Source organism: Electrophorus electricus, chromosome 10 (genome assembly GCF_013358815.1).
Source record: "Electrophorus electricus isolate fEleEle1 chromosome 10, fEleEle1.pri, whole genome shotgun sequence".
Lineage (NCBI taxonomy): Eukaryota > Metazoa > Chordata > Actinopteri > Gymnotiformes > Gymnotidae > Electrophorus > Electrophorus electricus.
The window spans coordinates 18,133,122-18,151,514 of NC_049544.1; positions in this window are offsets into that span (position 1 = coordinate 18,133,122).

Here is an 18,393-nt window from a genome sequence, read left to right on the forward strand (position 1 = left end):
TAGCAAATGTTTTTGGGTATATCATTTCCTAAATCTTCACAACACAAATGTGACTCATGGGAGGGCAGAGACATGAAAACCATACTGGGTATACAGAGAGAACATGCAAATTCACACGCGGTCATAGAGAGACCTCTGGAAGAAAGACCACACCCACAGACCCCTCATGAGCCTCTGCTGGATATGAGAGGGCTTTCAAAAGGCCAGATACAGGAGCTGTTGAAGAATACTGCCAACCTCACAGGGGCTGTCCAGAGAGGAGATGGGAGGATACTAACCCCCCCACCCCCAACAGAGACCTGAAGCTCAGTGAGCTATCTGAGAGGCTCTGGCATACATCCCGGTGTGTGCCAGGGGCAGGGCTGGAGTGTCCATCAACAGCCAGAGGTGGGGAGAGAGACAGAGAGAGAAGACAGTGTAGAGTGACTCACCAAAGCGTGCATACACATCTGTCATGACCTGTTTCATGGTCATGCCAATTACCCCCTGGCCAAAACAGAATTGAGGGAAGATCAATAGAGCTTTTTTCAGAATCTGATTACACTTAAACAGAGTCTGAAAAGAGAAGAGAAGAAAAAGAGAGGGAGACAGACAGACAAACAGACAAAGAGAGAAGGAGTAAAAGACAAGGAGATTATAGTGTGACTGAATTAATTACTCTTTCCAAAGTTTAATAAATGATTTCTAACAGAGAAATTCAGTGAGCAGTGTGATTTGGGAAATAGTACTGAGAGATGTATTCTTGCAGCTGTGCTGTCAAACAGATTGAGGATGAATGTGATACCAATGTGCTGTTTCAATCTTAGTTTTCCTTTGGCAAAACATGTTTCTACAATGTTGAGTTTTTCACCTATTTCCAAAATCCCTAAACACAAATCTAAAAACTTTATTTTTCAAAACGTATCTTTGACAACTGAATCAAAACCATATGAACTTTGCTCAAAATGAGATCATCAAAACACAAACATGCATCAAATATATAGACACTACTGCTGCCTTCTTGACATTAGGGCAATCAACTGAAAACACTGTATCTGAAGCAAAGATGTTCTGAATTGTAATCCTTAACTGAATAAACTGACCAACAAGCAATATACCTCTATAAAGTAAACTGTGAATGTAGACAAAACAATTTAAACATAAGCTTTGGGTTTTTTTTCCAACTGAGGTTAATTTTATTGCACATCTATTTTGAGCATCCCTACACACACTATAAAAAGGTAAATGAGAATAACCAAGGGTCTAGATGTAACAGAAATATGTAATATATTTCTGTTATACAGAGGCTCTTCATCAGCCGTGCAGATTCGTGTCTGACAGGGTCAGGCTAAAGAGCCTCCCCTCAACAACATCACATTCTAAGTCTTCTAGGACATGGAGAATAGCACAGTGGCCATTGATGTTATTTTGATGTCCTCCCCTTTGCAAGGTTAAAGCCTGCCGCAATATAAAAAACTCCTGCAGTGTCCGTCTACTCCAGCACAACTGCTCTCACATATATAAAAATAGTGCCATCGCTGTATACTACATTATTATTACAGTATTATTAGAGTATTATTACATATTAATTCATGCGATTACTTGTACATACTGAAACTGCATCTTTTTTGCCCATCACTGTTTTGTTGGAATTGAACTCAATAAAGCTGTTTTATAGGTATTCAGTTGCATTGGATCAGATTGCAGTGAAGCTGTTTGACACACATTCAGTTGTGCTGCAGAACTGGGGTAAGGGTGCTCACACCTTCAATTTCTTGGAAAATGTCTTGGTTTCTTGGTTGTCTTTTATCATTTGTCTTTGTATTTTCCTTAAATTAATGGAGTTGGAACAGACCATGTCAACAATAGCGTTCTGCTTGTTTTGTTTAAACATATCCCTTCTTCCACCACTGACAGGTGTAGCATCACCAAAGGTTTTTCTATGATAGGGCAATACAAGGGCACAAACGTTTTTATGGCATTTAGCTGATGCTTTTATCCAAAGAGACTTACAGTTATGAATAAGTACAACTTGAGCCATTGAGGGTTAATGGGATGGCTCAGCGGCCCAACAGTGGCAGTGGGGGAGGTGAAGTGGCAGCCTACCAATTACAAGTCAAATACCTTAACCTTAACCACTGAGCTATCACTGTAATATCATGTAATATCATGTAATATAATTTACCACAAGTAAATTATATTGCATAGAGAAAAAAACAGATTTGTACAGTGCAGTAAAGTGTCTTGCCTGTGTTCTTCTGTGAATGTCCTGATTATGGATACAACTGGGGATGGGCATGGTTAATAATTGTTGCTCTGACGTCATCTGTAATTTGGTGTCATCATCCTCTTTATGCATGCATTCACTTTGCATAACAGTTCTCTCATTGGTTGATTCGACAATTAGAATGAGAATTCAGCTTGTTCGTGTTTAGATAATGGCAAATGTGTGCTGTGTGTATTGCATTGAATACTACAGGGATTCAGTGTTTGAGTAGAGTTGCTTTCTGTAAGACAGCATGACAGCAAAGTGTTCTTTGCAATAACTCAAATTTAGAAAAATTAAAAGTGTGTTTAGCAAATCTACAAATATGTTGATTTCAGGACATTGTGTCTAAAAGAGTTATAAACATGGCAAGTAAAACTTTGAAGAATTGTGTTTGGAGAAAACATTTTAGTGGCTTAGCAACTGAAAATAAACTAATTTCAATGCCATAGTACATCACAAAAATAGCATTTGCAACTGCTAAATTTAATCAGTGATGAAGAAAGCCTAATTTTAATTCATTTTTGAATAAATTATTAAATTAGATTAAGTTAAATGTTCTTGTAGACCATACAACATTGTTGTGTCACAATATACACTCTGTGGTATTTCATCAGAGTACATTAGCTTTAATCTGTTTTCTCCATAAACATTTGTTTCCTTGCTAATGTCATATTGCCTGATTCCTCATCTCACTACAACACCCAGCAGGCAGTTCGTCACCCAACCCAGCACTACACCAATCCTGAACTTCATATCAGATCATCATCACCTGAATACTGACTTCACCTGTGTACTTGGTTATTTAAGCCTGTCTCTTACATTTGGATTTTGTGAAGTATTGCCACTAGTTCTGACTGTGCATACCGAGCGTTGTTTCCTTGTTTGCTTTCCTGTGTTTTTAATTGTGTTTTGATTGTGCTCTCCGGACTACTGATTTTTGCCTACCCCTTTTGTATTGTTTGCCTAATTAGTTTTTTCACGCTGGTTATTGGACTCAGACTGTTTACCTACATGATTGGGATTACCCCTATATTGGCTTTCCTAGTTTCGACCCTGGTTGGTTCACCCATTACGAAGTTGGAACATAATAAACCTATCTATCTACATCCGCGATTGTCTGGTCTTCCTTGTCACGTTACAGCTAACAACCTCCCACTTCAAGATTTTGTTTTCTGACAGTGCACCACTGTGGTCCTCCTGTGCCTGTACTCCCCTTTTTCAGAGTTAATGGGATTTGGGGGGAGGTTGTGAGGGTTGGCGCACCCTAAAATCCACTCTGGAGAACAAACACACAGTCAAAAGCAGACACTGACAAATCACTCCATTCCTAGCCGGAATTCCAGTGTGTTCCACTCCAAGCTATTCATTTTTCACCAGTACCTGCCGCTGGCTTGTATGACAGGCCCAAATACACACAAAAAAGCCATTTAGTGGCAGAAGTATGAGCAGACTTTTCAAACAGGACACTACACTAACTGCTCTTACCCTACCCATGGAGCTGCCCTGACCCACAGAGCTGCCCTGACCCATGGAGCTGCCCTGACCCACAGAGCTGCCCTGACCCATGGAGCTGCCCTGACCCACAGAGCTGCCCTGACCCACAGAGCTGCTCTTACTCATGGAGCTGCCCTTACCCACAGAGCTGCCCTGACCCACAGAGCTGCCCTGACCCACAGAGCTGCTCTTACTCATGGAGCTGCCCTTACCCACAGAGCTGCCCTGACCCACAGAGCTGCCCTGACCCATGGAGCAGGAGCAAAGCCAGGGGGGCTGGCAGGCTGGCCATGGATGTGCGGCACTTCTTATCAAATAAAAAAATAATAAAATTCACATGACCATAGCACTGACTAAGTAGCTGAACTAAAGGGAGACCCGAGGAACTGGCTAAGAGCTTATGTCAGATTCTTTATGCCTTCACATGTACTTAAAGGTGGGTGGACTCTGGCATTTTATATGAATTATCTGTGTATGGTCTGTATTTTGGTATGATGACCTTTTTCCCACATGAACCATGTCCCAGAGGAAATCGGCAGTCTAACAGAGCAGGGGACTGACAACATAAATGGATGCAGGTGCTTGGCCCAAGTCATGCTCTCCTGGATTAGTCAAAGTCAAAGTCAAATTGATATAGCTATTATCACAAAGCAGATTTAAACATATCCGAGTCCAAGCCCACAGCGAGCAATCCTGGGGTAACATTCGCAAGGAAATCTCCCTAGAGCATGAGGATGAAACTTTGATAGGAACCAAGATTCAAAACAGTAGGTCCATCCTCCTCTGGCTGACAACAGATTAGGTCAAGGATGAAACTGGCCAGCACGAAAGACAAGGAAAAGATCATGCAAATGGCCACCTCAGTGTCCACTGAGGTGGTCTGCACGAGATAGGAAGCTAAAAGCTGCAGTATCATGTGAACAGTGTATGTAAAGGTTACTTTAATACAGTAGAATTTTAAAATGTGTTTAGCAGATGAAATTAGAAACAAAAATATTTGATAGCAAAAAAACTCAGCACAGCCCTGTGTAGTGTTTCTCTCCACTAGGCAGTCGACTGAGCTCATGAAGATCTGGATAATTAGCTGAAGAGCTAATTATCAGGTGTGTCCGGGCCAAGAAAAACACAAACTGCCATTGCTCTGTCCCTACAGAGCAGTACTCAATGAAGACAGTTCAACAAAGTCCTGAAAGTTTTCAACAAATTTTCCTGAAAGACAACTGAATTTACCAAACTACACATTACCAGTTAGGCTTAAATGACAGATATGCACAAAGGCAGATGCCAATTAGTTATGCTAGCATAGGCTTTAGCTATAGGAAATAGCTTTCTGCACAGCTGAAAGGACATTGAGAAGCTGTCAAGTTACTGATGAGCCCTAGATAATTTAACCACACCCTCCAGGTAAATCCTAAATTGGTTAACCATCCCTGGAATCCTGCTTTGTGCCACTTAGAATTCAAGCCCACATGGTTCAAAAGATCAATCAAATGTTTGTAACAACAACCAAGCTGTCTGAGTCATGGTTTTGTAATCAAACTGAGTCTGACTAATAATCCACTGGAAAGAATCCATTTCAAAGACGTGTCCATGCTAGCCTCAGACAGCTGCTTCTTGGTAAGACTGAGTGGGTAATTGCTGTGATGCCATATTCAGTAGGGCTGGCATTAGTAGGAAGATTGGCTCCGAGGATGGCACAGGTCACCACATTCAGGAAAGCCACCATGGCGTGCCAACCTTTCCTGTTATACTACACCTTTAAAAGGAAAGACACAAATTATTCGAAAGCTCTTTGAATAATACATATAATGAATAACAAATGTCTTGTTGTGCATACATGTATTAAAAATTACTTTAACATTATATTAAGTTTCCATATATCTCAGGAATGTACCAATGTCCTTGAGAGCAAGTTTTAAGTACTTTCCCTATATGAAATATATGATCAGTATCACTAGATAAATTATGATTTGATTAAATATAGAAGAAAACATTTCATGGACAATTTGCATACAAAACTACAGAGGGTACACACAAACATCACATATAAGACAACTTTAAATATTAACCTAAATAATAACTACAAAAGCAGCTATGCAGGGGGATGACAATTAAGATGTATATATTAGTTCTAAAAGCAATCTGCTATCAGCACTTTAACATGCGAGTTTTCAAAGTACCATAAGGTGGCTAAGATTGTAGGCTCTTAAAACAATGCCAAGCAGTCTGTGCTCAAATTGCAGGCTCCTGTAGAATTCTCAAATGCATCAGTATGGGGCCATTTGGGTGATCATGACATGTCACAACGTCTGCTGCAAACTACTCAACATAGTGGTGGATGCATAGTAGAACGGGTATTGCTGGAATCTTGCTGGAATTATTGCCCATCAGGTCTGATGACTGGTCCGAATGGTTGTAAAGCACTCAGTGAAAGCGAGGCTGTTTTCCAGAAACAGGTGCACCCTCTAGTAAGTACGCTGCTCACACGCAATGTTCTCATTTTCCAAAAAGAAAACCCTTCCATACACAAAAGCCTTCCATGCCCTCGTTAGTCATCAGATCTGAACATCCATATTTTGGGTTTCAAACACCTTCTCCATGTAACAGTTCATGAATTGTATGGAAACATTCCAAAAACAGAATATAGCCCCAAATATAGCCCCACTTCTGAAGAAGCATTTCATATGAATATATTACTAGATATTTCCTTTACTATGTCTACTCCCATACAGGCTCATTAGCCCTTTAGCACAGAAATCTTAGTTCAGACACAGCTATTTTCATTGACTCCTGTTATGTTAATTGCCTTCTTGCCTACAGCAAACTTGAGGGTGAGCAGTGAAACTTCACCCATAATCAATGCACACAGTGTCCGCCAGAGGGGGACATTGTACAATACACATAAAACCAACTGTAGAATATGAGAATACCTTTTTTCATTCACCCAGTACTTGGTCTTTAACCTGCAAGGCAAAAAAGTTATTGAAATGAATGATATTAACAAACCTTATGCTCATCGGAACCTTATAAAACACACGCTTGAATAAATATGACCACAGGAGGTTTCAACACAAATACACACACATATACACATGCACACACACTTACTTCAGAGATTTGTGTATCATGCAGCATGTCCCAAAGCCAGGACTGTTTAAGAACAAATTCCTCATATCCGCCATCTGCTTCTACTTATTACTACTAAGTGAGAATTTCAGGATAACACACAGAGACTGAGCAGGACATCTAATCTCCATGACTCTTCAACCTTGCTGCATTCTCACCTAAAGAAGGTGAACTGTGGGCCGTACATCCAGGGACTCAAAATGAGGCTGGGGTTCTCAGCCAATGGCGGTACAAGGACGGTGAAGGGCAGAGAGACCAATACAAAACAGGCTGGCAGCACAATCTAAGGGTGTGCAAACTCAATAAACAAACCAACAAACATAGAGAATTCACATTAACAGACCAAGAAGTACGTACTAAAGACTAAATCTATACTTAACTACATTATCCATTACCAAAACAATACACTCTAGAAACGTCATTGTGAAATTGGGTTATATTGCTGGTCTTCATTTTGTATATATAACAAAATGATAGAAACCTTATAGAATGAACGTAAAACAAATTCCTTTTTAAGGGCAAAAATGTGTGAAGGGGTTTTGGCCATTACTCAGCACGTCTTCCTCATAGCACATGCTACAAGGCTACTGTGGGCGTTAGCAGCATGCTAAGCTGACCTGGCTGAGGACATCTTTGCTAGAGAGTGCGGTATGGTGGATCTGTTTGGTTAGCAGAGCGAAGAACTGTGTCATCGCCACACATACTGCTTTTAGCCGGCTGGAGCCCCGCCCACCTGCTGTCTGAATCAGCAGTGTCCGCATGGCTGCTAGCACGTACGGTTTTGTCTCTTTCTGAACAAGCAGGAGGCTGTCACACAAAGCTAAGTGACCCAGAGAAACTCCAACCTCTCTGCTGAAGGAATAGGCTACTGCAGTCACAGTATGCATGAAAGGCAGTTGCAAACAGTGTTACACACATGTAACTGATTTCAACCGACTTCAGTTCTTTGTTGTTTTTTTTGATACTCTGCTGCATGGTCACCGTATCAAGGTAGGCCTACTCAACTTCCTTTTCAAACAACAAGGTTTGTGAGCAATGTTGGCTCAGAATAGCATTAAGACTTCTAATCACCTTAGGAATAAGTTTGCAAGGTTCGCCAACCTTCACAATGACACACACACACACACACACACACACACACACACACACACACACACACACACACACACACACACACACACACACACACACACACACACACACAGTATATATACTCTGCATCAGTACTGACAACAGCCTGAAAGAGGTTATGGATATATGCTGCATGAGGTGTGTGTGACAGAACTCTCTGCTGAAACTTTCTGTTGTAACTTTTAGGAAGATCTGCAAAACATCTGGCTTAATCCCCAGGGCTGGAAACCCCAGCTGGGCATCAGAAACACCAGCTCTTGTAGTGGGTTTTTAACCCCAGCTGAGCAGAAGAAACACAGTCATGAACCTTTAATGAGACCTGTGATATTTAAATTGCATTATTTACATTTGTTACATTCAAAGCACCCACACAACACTTGTGGAATACCTGAGACTCAGGATATTCGCAAGACAAATTAAAGGTTATGTTAGTTTCCATTCACTGTTACAATGTACTCCCCATAGTAATCATATGACTGAGTACTCCCCTCAGTAATTACATAAGTACTCCCCTTATTAATCACATGACTGAGTGCTCCCCTCATCAATCACATGAAAAGGATGTCTGTCTAACTCTGAGACAGGATGAGAATATCCTGAGTCCAGGTTTCTAACAAGAAAGATCTTATAGTCCTCTCCTCTGATGGACAAAAACTCAGTTTGCAGCTTCAAATCAGACTTGGTCATGGGGGGATGTCCCTGTTCTGGGCCAAGTCCCTTTCTAAAATGACAACACGAAGTCAGATCACACCACCAATCAGTACTACACACAGACACATTCGCCACTTGCAAGCTTCTGATAGAAAAGCAGTGTGATTACCTCTCTCCTTAGGTGGGGTGTCTCTCCTACCAGTGTGAGGTAGAATCCCCCAGCACACCAGAAGCCTCATCCATGTGGTGTGTGGAGAGGATCATTGCATGGCCTGTACGCACAGACACACACACATACCGTTACACACATGCATGGTCGATTTCATACAGTGTTTGTGTGTGTATGTGTACATGAGCGATACATAAGCAGCAGGTTCCATATGGAGCATCTGGAATATGGGTCAGCTCCAGGCATAGGCCCATAGGCTTTAGCACTGCCAACAAATGCCCTAGCAACAGACAGCTTCCTCTGCAGAACTCCTGTATAGTGTCAGATTTGTGAAGTATAAGTTAAGGAAACCTTATTAAATTCCTCCATAATGGCTTGGTTATGTGAAATCTGGGCTTCCTCACGCTGCCATTCTCCCCTAGGTCCCATGTTTGATAAATGTATTAGAAGGGTAGCGTTTTATGTATGGTTGTGCCATGAAAATGTACTTAAGAAAGTGAGAAAATCGGATCAGGCAGGCATTTAACTGATAGGCATTTGGGAGGAAAATCTACACTACTGCAATTTTCTCATGCAGCATATCCCATAAGCGCTCTGAACGGCAGGGAAGAGTGAACTTTCCCCCACAGCCAAGGAAAGTCCTCCGACAGCAAACAGGTGTTACTAACACCAATGCACGGCTGCTTACTCTGTTTTTGCAGTTTTTTTATGAATCAACAATAGATTAGTCAGGAAAAGGCCTGATACATTAGAAAAAGGGAAGGTGACTCCCATACAAAGATATAAAGATGTAATTACGCTACTTGTAGTTAGGATGAAAGTGGGATAGGCTGGCAGGCAGAAGGGTTTGTTTGCAAACATATAGAGGGTTTATACAAGGATGTCTCACTACACAACACATCTGGAAACACATGAATCTATAATCCGTTATAGCACAGGCATTTTCACAATAAAGGTTTTTTTCCAGGCCCAGAACCGTTTGCTCTGTGAATTGTCTGGACAAGTGTGAAAGCTGTTTTCAAGCCCAGGAGCTGTTCACAGAACTGATCTCTGGTTCTCCTGAAATCAGTTGTCTGGAGTTCACTTTAAGTGAACTCCGGTGTGGTTCTACTCCTGGCACCAAGTGTGGAGTTGCGTGATTGGTTCACTTTGTAATGTTACTGATCATTTCACTTCCCTTATCAAGTTTCATGATGGTGGAGAAAGAATTCCAATGTATCAGTATGTACCTAGTAAAACAACACTTTCATAGGACTGGAGCAAGGCTACTGTAATAATCTCATCTTTGTTGAGTGCATGCGTGTACTGAGAGCATCACAACAAACACATCTGGTGCTGGCCTCATATGAGAACAGCTCCTTGTTCACACCTGCTCCTGCAAGGTGAAATTACATGTATCCAAAATGTGCTGCCACTAGCGCGTTTGTATCCAAGAATTAAATAAAAAGCAGGAAACAGATTAGCATAGTGCCTAACATTTAGCAAAATTGCTTGCAGAAAATTCACAGTTCATAGAAAATTCATGGAATTGCACTATCAATCCACGGTTCAGATAGAATTCTTCTTGTGTAAGATATATGTGAATATGGAAGTCTGACCCCCAAAAAATTTGTGAAACACAGGTAGAAAAAGTTCCAGAAGAGCTCACTATCCTACTGTTGGTTTACTTCCTTATAATAGCATTTTTATCAAATACATTAAAAAAAACTTCTAAACTGCTTCCCAATTAAGATCTAAGCAGAAATAGATATTGTTCAGCAACCCTTGTGTAACTCTGCCTTATTTATGAATTCTTATCGTCAGAACTTAAAACCCCCATCCCCCTATCTCCAGTATATTTACACAGTTCAGATACAGATACACAGGCTGGGCAGAGGATGTGTGTGGGAGTTTGATGGCAGACCTGACAAGTCAAGGTCCAGCAGCATACCCTCCCACTTCTGATGCAATTCAGCCAGCTGCCGGCCCTTCAGGAGCGAGCTACCGCTCCTGCCAACTACCAGGATCAGCCACCGTCGTACTGCAGGACGAGAAGTGGGCGGGGCCACACACAGAGTGGTCAGACCCATGCAGGAAGAGAGTCTCTCCCACAGAGATGCTTCTGCTTCCATAGACCCTGGGCTAGATCTGTCACTGTCATCACACTATCTGCTCTACACCCTCGGAAGCCGCCTGTTTATCTTTTATCAATTTCAGGATAATCTGCCACTGTGACGAGTCTCTGCTCCATGTCACTGAAAGCACTTCTTCCAAATTCACCTGATTGGATGGCAGAAAAAAAGGCTTAATAATTGGCTTCTTTGAACCTTTTTCAGCTCAGGGCACCTGGAATGCTGGTGAGTGCAGGGAGTGCATAAAAATTGAGGCAAAAACAGCAAGCAAATTTCTGCCACTGACATGAATCAGAAAAGTGAGCTTTAACCTGCATAAAAAATTGTCCAGTGTGTGAACCCAGTCTGGTGCAGGGAGGGACGCACCCACTGAAGCATAGAGAGCATCAGCAGATGGAAGAGTGAGTACTACCTAGATTCAGCAATTCCTACTGTGAATTGTAACTATCCCAGTGTTTCTGTCTCAAAATGGCCACAACAGAATCATGTCTTTTTGCCAATTTGTAGAGGTGAATGATTGCTTGTTGTGACATCCAGCATTCTTAATTATTCAAGTAAAATTAAAGCAATATGAATCGATGGAATAGGAAAGGGATTACAGAGAATATCAGTGGAACATTTTGGCATAATTTCTCTTCAGCTAACTGATCAGAATATCCACTTGGACCCTGCGTACTGGAGACACTTCATCATTATACTGGAGACATCATTTTACATTTTCAAAGTTTACCAGAGGGTCAATTATTATTCAACCCCTCAAACCACCAGAATTCTGTTTGGTTCCCTCAAGTATTAAGAAGTAATTGAGGTATTAAGAACAATTAAAACTTGTGGAAGGAGCTCAAATTCAAAGTCTACAATAGATGCCCAAAGAACCTAGACAACTTGGAGAAGATCTGCATGGAGGAGTGGGCCAAGATTACTCCAGAGACCTGTGCCAGTCTGATCAGGTCTTAAAAAACGATTAATAGCTGTAATTGCAATCAAGGGTTATTCAACAAAATATTCAACCTATGGGTTGAATAATAGTTGACCCTAATTTTTATGTTTAAAATGTATTATAATTGAATATTGTAATATTTAGGCATCTGTTAATAAATGCTACTATTATTCAAAGTTTGAAGGCTCTAAATTATTTGCAACTTGTTGAATTTGTATAGGGGGTTGAATACCACTTGGAGGCACTGTACACCTGGGTACCTGGGCCAAGAAGGTGCTTATCTGGCCTTCGTAAAAGGTGGTGCTGAGGCTGCCACTAAACCTTATGACCAGGAGCTCCACCCGTAGTGTCGGCACCAGACTACTCGACTCAGACTGAAGAAGCCTCTGCATTCCTCAGTCAGAACATTTAGTCAGAACAGTTCTGTCCATATGAATATTCATTGTTGTATGTCAGTAATACTACTTAAAATATGGCTTTTTGAATAATTATTAACTCTAGAGAATCTAGAACAAAGTTACTATTAGGTACAAAGTAAACGATACAAAATATATAAAGCAGAAAAAGTACAATGTCATAAACTAGAAGCTATTTATTGGTTTAATTATCTTTTTCCATAATCAAACCTACATATTTAAGTGAACTTATCGATATGGAAATGTCAGAAAAGAAACGGGGCAGAAATCAGAGGAAATAAATTCAGCTCACTGTAGTAGCACAAACTGGTCCAATACACATTAACTATCAGCAAAACAATTTCTTAGAAGGCCATCATACCAACCACAGGGAATACAAGGCCACTGTGTGTGTGTGTGTGGGTGTGTGTGTGTGTGTGTGTGTGTGTGTGTGTGTGTGTGTGTGTGTGTGTGTGTGTGTGTGTGTGTGTGTGTGTGTGTGTGTGTGTGAAAGAGAGAGAGAGAGAGAACAGAGTGTTTTTTTGTCTTTGCATTTTAGCTTGTATGGGCGTGACAACCAGTGTATCCTCTTACTTAATTTGAAGCCCAACAGATGGTGTAATTTACGCACTTCCTTAGTGGCTTCTTAGCCTAGTGGTTCTTGCTGTTCCCTTCATGCTCCTCCAGTAGTTCCTGCAGCTCCAGTATCTCCTGGGGATCTCTGTGTTCACAGGGTTTGGTCTGTTCCTCAGTAGGGTTGTCAAATGCTGGTCTCTTCACTTTGGGCTTCTCTACAACTATAACAAGGGAAGGCACCATTACGCTTTTCAGCTCTTCGAAGGAGACATCTCCAAAATATATTTTGCTCATTAACACATGCACACACCAAAACACACACGCACACACACACACACACACACACACACACACACGCATTCTCACACACAGTTACACACACACATATCCTTCCTTTATTTTAACATTGACTCACCTGGTTTTGCAGGATCAGTGAGGTTCAAGCCAATAGGATAGATCAAAGGGTAGGCCAGTGGCATACAGCCTTGTGAACACACATTGGCTAAGCATGTCAGCATACTGCTAGTGGAAATACAACCATGCCGCTCCATCCCAAATCACGCAAACCACACACACACATCCATCATGAGCAGTGAACATACTCACAACCAAGCAGACAAGCAATTTAAATTAAGAGTCCACAATTAAGTGCACTGTGTTTGTTTTGAAGTTTAAATGGTAAATATTGACTTATTCTCCTTTCAACCTAAAGCTCATTAAAAGGAAACACAAACACAGTTCAGATTCTGTCTTTATCAGGATGGTAGGTCTACATATGATCTTTTGTAAATTGGTATTAAAATATTTGTTCATAATGCAGAAGGCTGCAATATGCTCAATATGTCAATGAACCTTCTATAAATAAGTATAAAAAATTGGCTCAATTGGAAGCCTTCCAGATGAAGGTTCTGTGGGTGTTCTGATCATGTCTTCATGCAAATACAACAAATGTAAGTACATTTATTCAGAATAATGCAATTAAATAATGTGCGTTTAATAAACTGCAAAGCACAATATTGTATAATCGCCATATATTTTGTCTATATTGATTAGCCCTATAGCCATGTTCACCAACACAAGTCATCATACACTGAGGCACAACAACCAAACAAAAAAGAACTGGCAATGCAGTACTATGTTCTGAAACTGGATAACTTGATGTGATGTGATTCACAGTGAAGACCACTAGAGGTCAGTGTGTTACAAAAATTTAGTAAATCAAAAGACCACCAACAAATAAATATTAAAGCTTCACTTCACTTCTCGAAAATGTACGTGCTACTCTGCAAACATAAGGTTGTAGAACTAGTCTACCATACCTAATACCATCAGCTTCTTATCAAACTTTCTGTGAGCTGAATCAAGTGAGTTAGAGAAGGGAAAACTGCATTGGTATAGCTCTTTAGTAACACAGGTTGACAATCTTGATTGCTACAAGGTACAATTACACATCATATCTACACAGCAAAGTTACTTTGTCCTTCTCCAGCCACCGTAGCTAATTCCCCTCACCATAATGATGGCTGTCAGTAGGATGGTGCTGGCATTCAACATGAGGGCACTGTTGCTGAACCAGGCACACCAGAGCACCTTGCTGGTGACACCTGTGGCCTTCAGGGTCTCCGTTAGACTCATGTCCTTCTGCAATACAATACTCATTACTGTCATAGCAATGGAGTCCACCCATGCCAGCACCAAGAAGATGGGAAAACAGCAGCTCGGGGTCAACCTGAACCATCAATGTGCGCACGCACGCACACACACACACACACACAGAGAGAGAGAGAGAGAGAGAGAGAGAGAGAGAGAGAGAGAGAGAGAGAGAGAGAGAGAGAGAGAGACAGACAGACAGACAGACAGACAGACAGACAAAGAGAGAGAGAGACATGACTGTGGCACAGAAGTGAATTTGTGTTCCAATTTCTGATCATTTTAATTGGGATTTTCCTTAGTACAATAAATGCAGAACCAAACACATTATCCCAACCAATTATATACTGCTACCTCTTCAGTGTTTTAAAAGCACAGAACATTGTAATTGTGTAAGTCGTTTTAAAGCAAGAGAGGCACAGAGAAGGGATTCTAAAAATAGTTCTGGTGACACTCAGTTTTTTAGCATTTTCCTTGTTCAACCACAGCTGATCGAACTGATCCACTAAAAATGAAGATGTGTGCTGCATCAGGTGTGGTGAAGCAGGTAAACACCACTACACCTGGCTCAGGAGTACCCTGCTGTTAGATTGTAAGACTCACCAGTCATCCTAGTAGCAGGGGTATGGCATCTGCTGAAGGTAGACCTCTACAGGGTTTTGCCTACCTGTTTGGTCTTTATGACTGTCTGCTCCGCTCTATATGTATATGTAGGTCGGCCTGAGGCTCAGGGTTCCAGCACCTGATTGTGGGTTGAGAGATGAGGCAGAATGGGTGTTTTAAGTATGGAATACCAGTACTTCCAAAAAGGCGTTTTTACAAAGACTCAGATCTTATCTTCTTGGTGCGCTCCGCTGCATCAATGTGTATGTGGATCTTGAACTTGACATGTGGTGGGACTCTGCTGGTCCAGGGAGACACGTCCATAAAGACCAGTTTCCGATGGGTCAGCTGGTTCTCATCCCAGAGACCCATGAATTTGTCCAGAACCAGGCACTGCAAAACAATGAATGAATCAATAAAATAAATATTAATAAAAAAGCAGTTTTATTTTAAATGTATTTGACATTTCTTTTATGATGTCAGTTCCATAGGTGATCCTGTTCCTGATATATAAATTCTCCATGTGTTTCTGTGTACTATGCCAGCCATTTGGCTATAGTGTTCCATGTACGCCCTGCCTGCTAGCATCTTGTGCTGCATTGTCTCAGAAACATCTTTGCACACAGCCTGCATCTGGCTCTTTTCATGTTGTCTGTCTGACACAGCATTAGACATCTGTCTATGGTATGTTGCACTGTGGACTGTCCTTTTCCATATGTTGAATAATACTGTAAATTAAAGTAAACAGACTGTCCTTGAGCTCAACTACACTGCACTGAACTGAATTGCAAGGAACTACGCCAAATCAGCGTGTCCTAAAAGAACACTTTGATGCTTGGTCATGCCCATCCGCTCTTACCGAGCTGAGTGCTGGGTTGAGAGACCCACAACACTGGTGCCAAAGTTCACATTCTGTCCTTTTCCACTTGACAGCTCAATGCAGGACCCAACTCCAGTCAAACTGTATCGGATGGAGCAGAGGGTGCTGTTCCCCCACATGGCCACGCCCACCTCACTGCATCCCCACACACTCCCACCCACTCAGGCTAACACCGGCTTCATTGAATTGCTGTGCGTTCATTTGTGTGGAGCTGGCCTGTGACAGCAGAGGCCCACTGTGGTTCCAGGGAGGTTGGGGCATACGGGGCCTGTGGACGCTGTCACCAGTCTGTGCCTCCCTCTTTATGGATGTCTGAAAGGGGATGCAAGGGAAGTGACAGCTGTACCTAATCAGGCTCAATCGGTGGGTTTGTCAACCCTGAGTGTGGTTATCCAGGCCTGAGACAATGGCAGAGAGGGTCTAAGATTAGGATGAAAGAGGCTGGGCTTGGAGCCCTACTGCTGAAGGGCTCTCTGAGACACTGTGCTCTCGGAGAGAAACTGGGCTTTTCTTTACAGCACTCCAGATCAGAGGAGCACAAAGAGACCTGGGAGTACCGTGCCTTCTCTGCTGGTGTCCTTGCAGGAGTTTTTGTGCGTTCTGTTGGGGTACAGGAGGTGCAGAATGCGTGCAGAGGAGTGTGAGGACTGTACAAAGTGTGTAAGGGAGTGTGGATAGTGTATAAAAGAGTAAGAAAGGGAGTGTGCAGTGGTGAAGGGGATAGAAGAGAGTGTGTAGTGGTGAAGAGATTATAGTGGTGAAGAGAGTGTGTAGCGGTGAAGAGTGTGCAGTAGAAAGATGTGTCCATCCTTAGAAGCTTTAGAGATATCAAACAATTGATTTAAACCAATTCAGTTGTTTAAATGCTCTCTCTGTCTGTCCCTGATTCTGACTCTCTCTCTCTCTCTCTCTCTCTCTCTGTCTGCCTTTCTCTGACTCTGTCTGGGTAATCTCCATGTAGTGGTTTATCATGTGCAGTACCCCAGTCGGGTTGAATTTGTTCCTCCATTCGATGTGACGCATGTCAGCACCCCAGCCCTCCTCTGGGACAGGAATTTGAGCACATGTCTGCTTGTGAGCTTGGTGTTCTTTAAACTCTGGTCAATGTTGTCCATCACTGCAGGGTCTCTGATGGAGTCGTGAGATAAGAACCAAGATGGCCAGTGATAAGCCAGCTAATTATTATCTACTACTGCTAAAAACAGGAGTGTTACACAAGGAATCATTTACTTTTTATCATTTATATGCAAATATTCAGGTGAGGTTTAATATGTATTTATGTTAAAAAAAATAAATCTTTTTTGTGTTGGCCTGGAGGCATGCACATTTTAATGCATACACATACAAACACACTCCCTATATGGACAGATAAGAACTTGTCCACAATAATAATAATAATAATAATAATAATAATAATAATAATAATAATAATTGTATCCAGCTTAAAACTGAATCATTGGTGTTTCAGGTTGAATTTGCCAGTAACCATAATGCATCACCCATTTGCTGAATATCTTATGGGACTATCAAAACAGAAAGGAGAATAATGGACAGTTGGTGGTGAGCTTCCACCTGCTCGCCTCATTCTCCCAGTGAAAGCATGCAGAAGTCCCACTGAAAGGGCAGAAGGGTGAAGGGTGACACTGGAGTCTGCTGAGGCCCAGGGGGAGTGGACGTGGCCCACTGCCCAGGACACGGGCGGTTGCCCTGTCCCATGGGGAGGAGTTCTGTACCTGTATTCATAACAATATCCAGAGTGCATTAAAAAAGAACGAGAGACAGAGAAAAAGAAAACAATAGAGAGGTTCAGAGAGAGCGGGAGGATGGTCAGAAGCAGGGGGAGACAAGGAATAGGAAACTAGTATCCACATAGACATAGTATGGATTTCCCTCTATGAGCACAGTACACAAGTTCAGGAAAGCAGGGTCACTAGACAGGACCAAGAAGCCAGAAGAGATCTCAGGCTCCCCATTTCAAAAATGCCCTTTAGGCTTATCAAAAATCAGTGTGAAGACATTTATCCACACATCTTTCCTTTTCAACCAATAAATTTCATATTTGAATACAGTCAAGTAATTAAGTAAATAAGTGAACAAGGGGACTTAATAAATGAACAATAATTCATACATACAAATGAAGTTTTAAAAATCTGTCATATATTTTTAATTTAAAAATATTAATTGGACATAAATGTGTAAATAGCTTCCACACCCTGACTAGCAGTTTTAGTATGTGACAAAATTGGAAGTTATAACATGACTAAGAAGTCCGTGTAAGCCATGTGGCAGCTGTAAGAACCAGGCGACAGACACAAACCCCGCCCTGGCAACAGGAGCCAGGCGACAGACACAAACCCCGCCCTGGCAACAGGAGCCAGGCGACAGACACAAACCCCGCCCTGGTAGCAGGAGCCAGGCG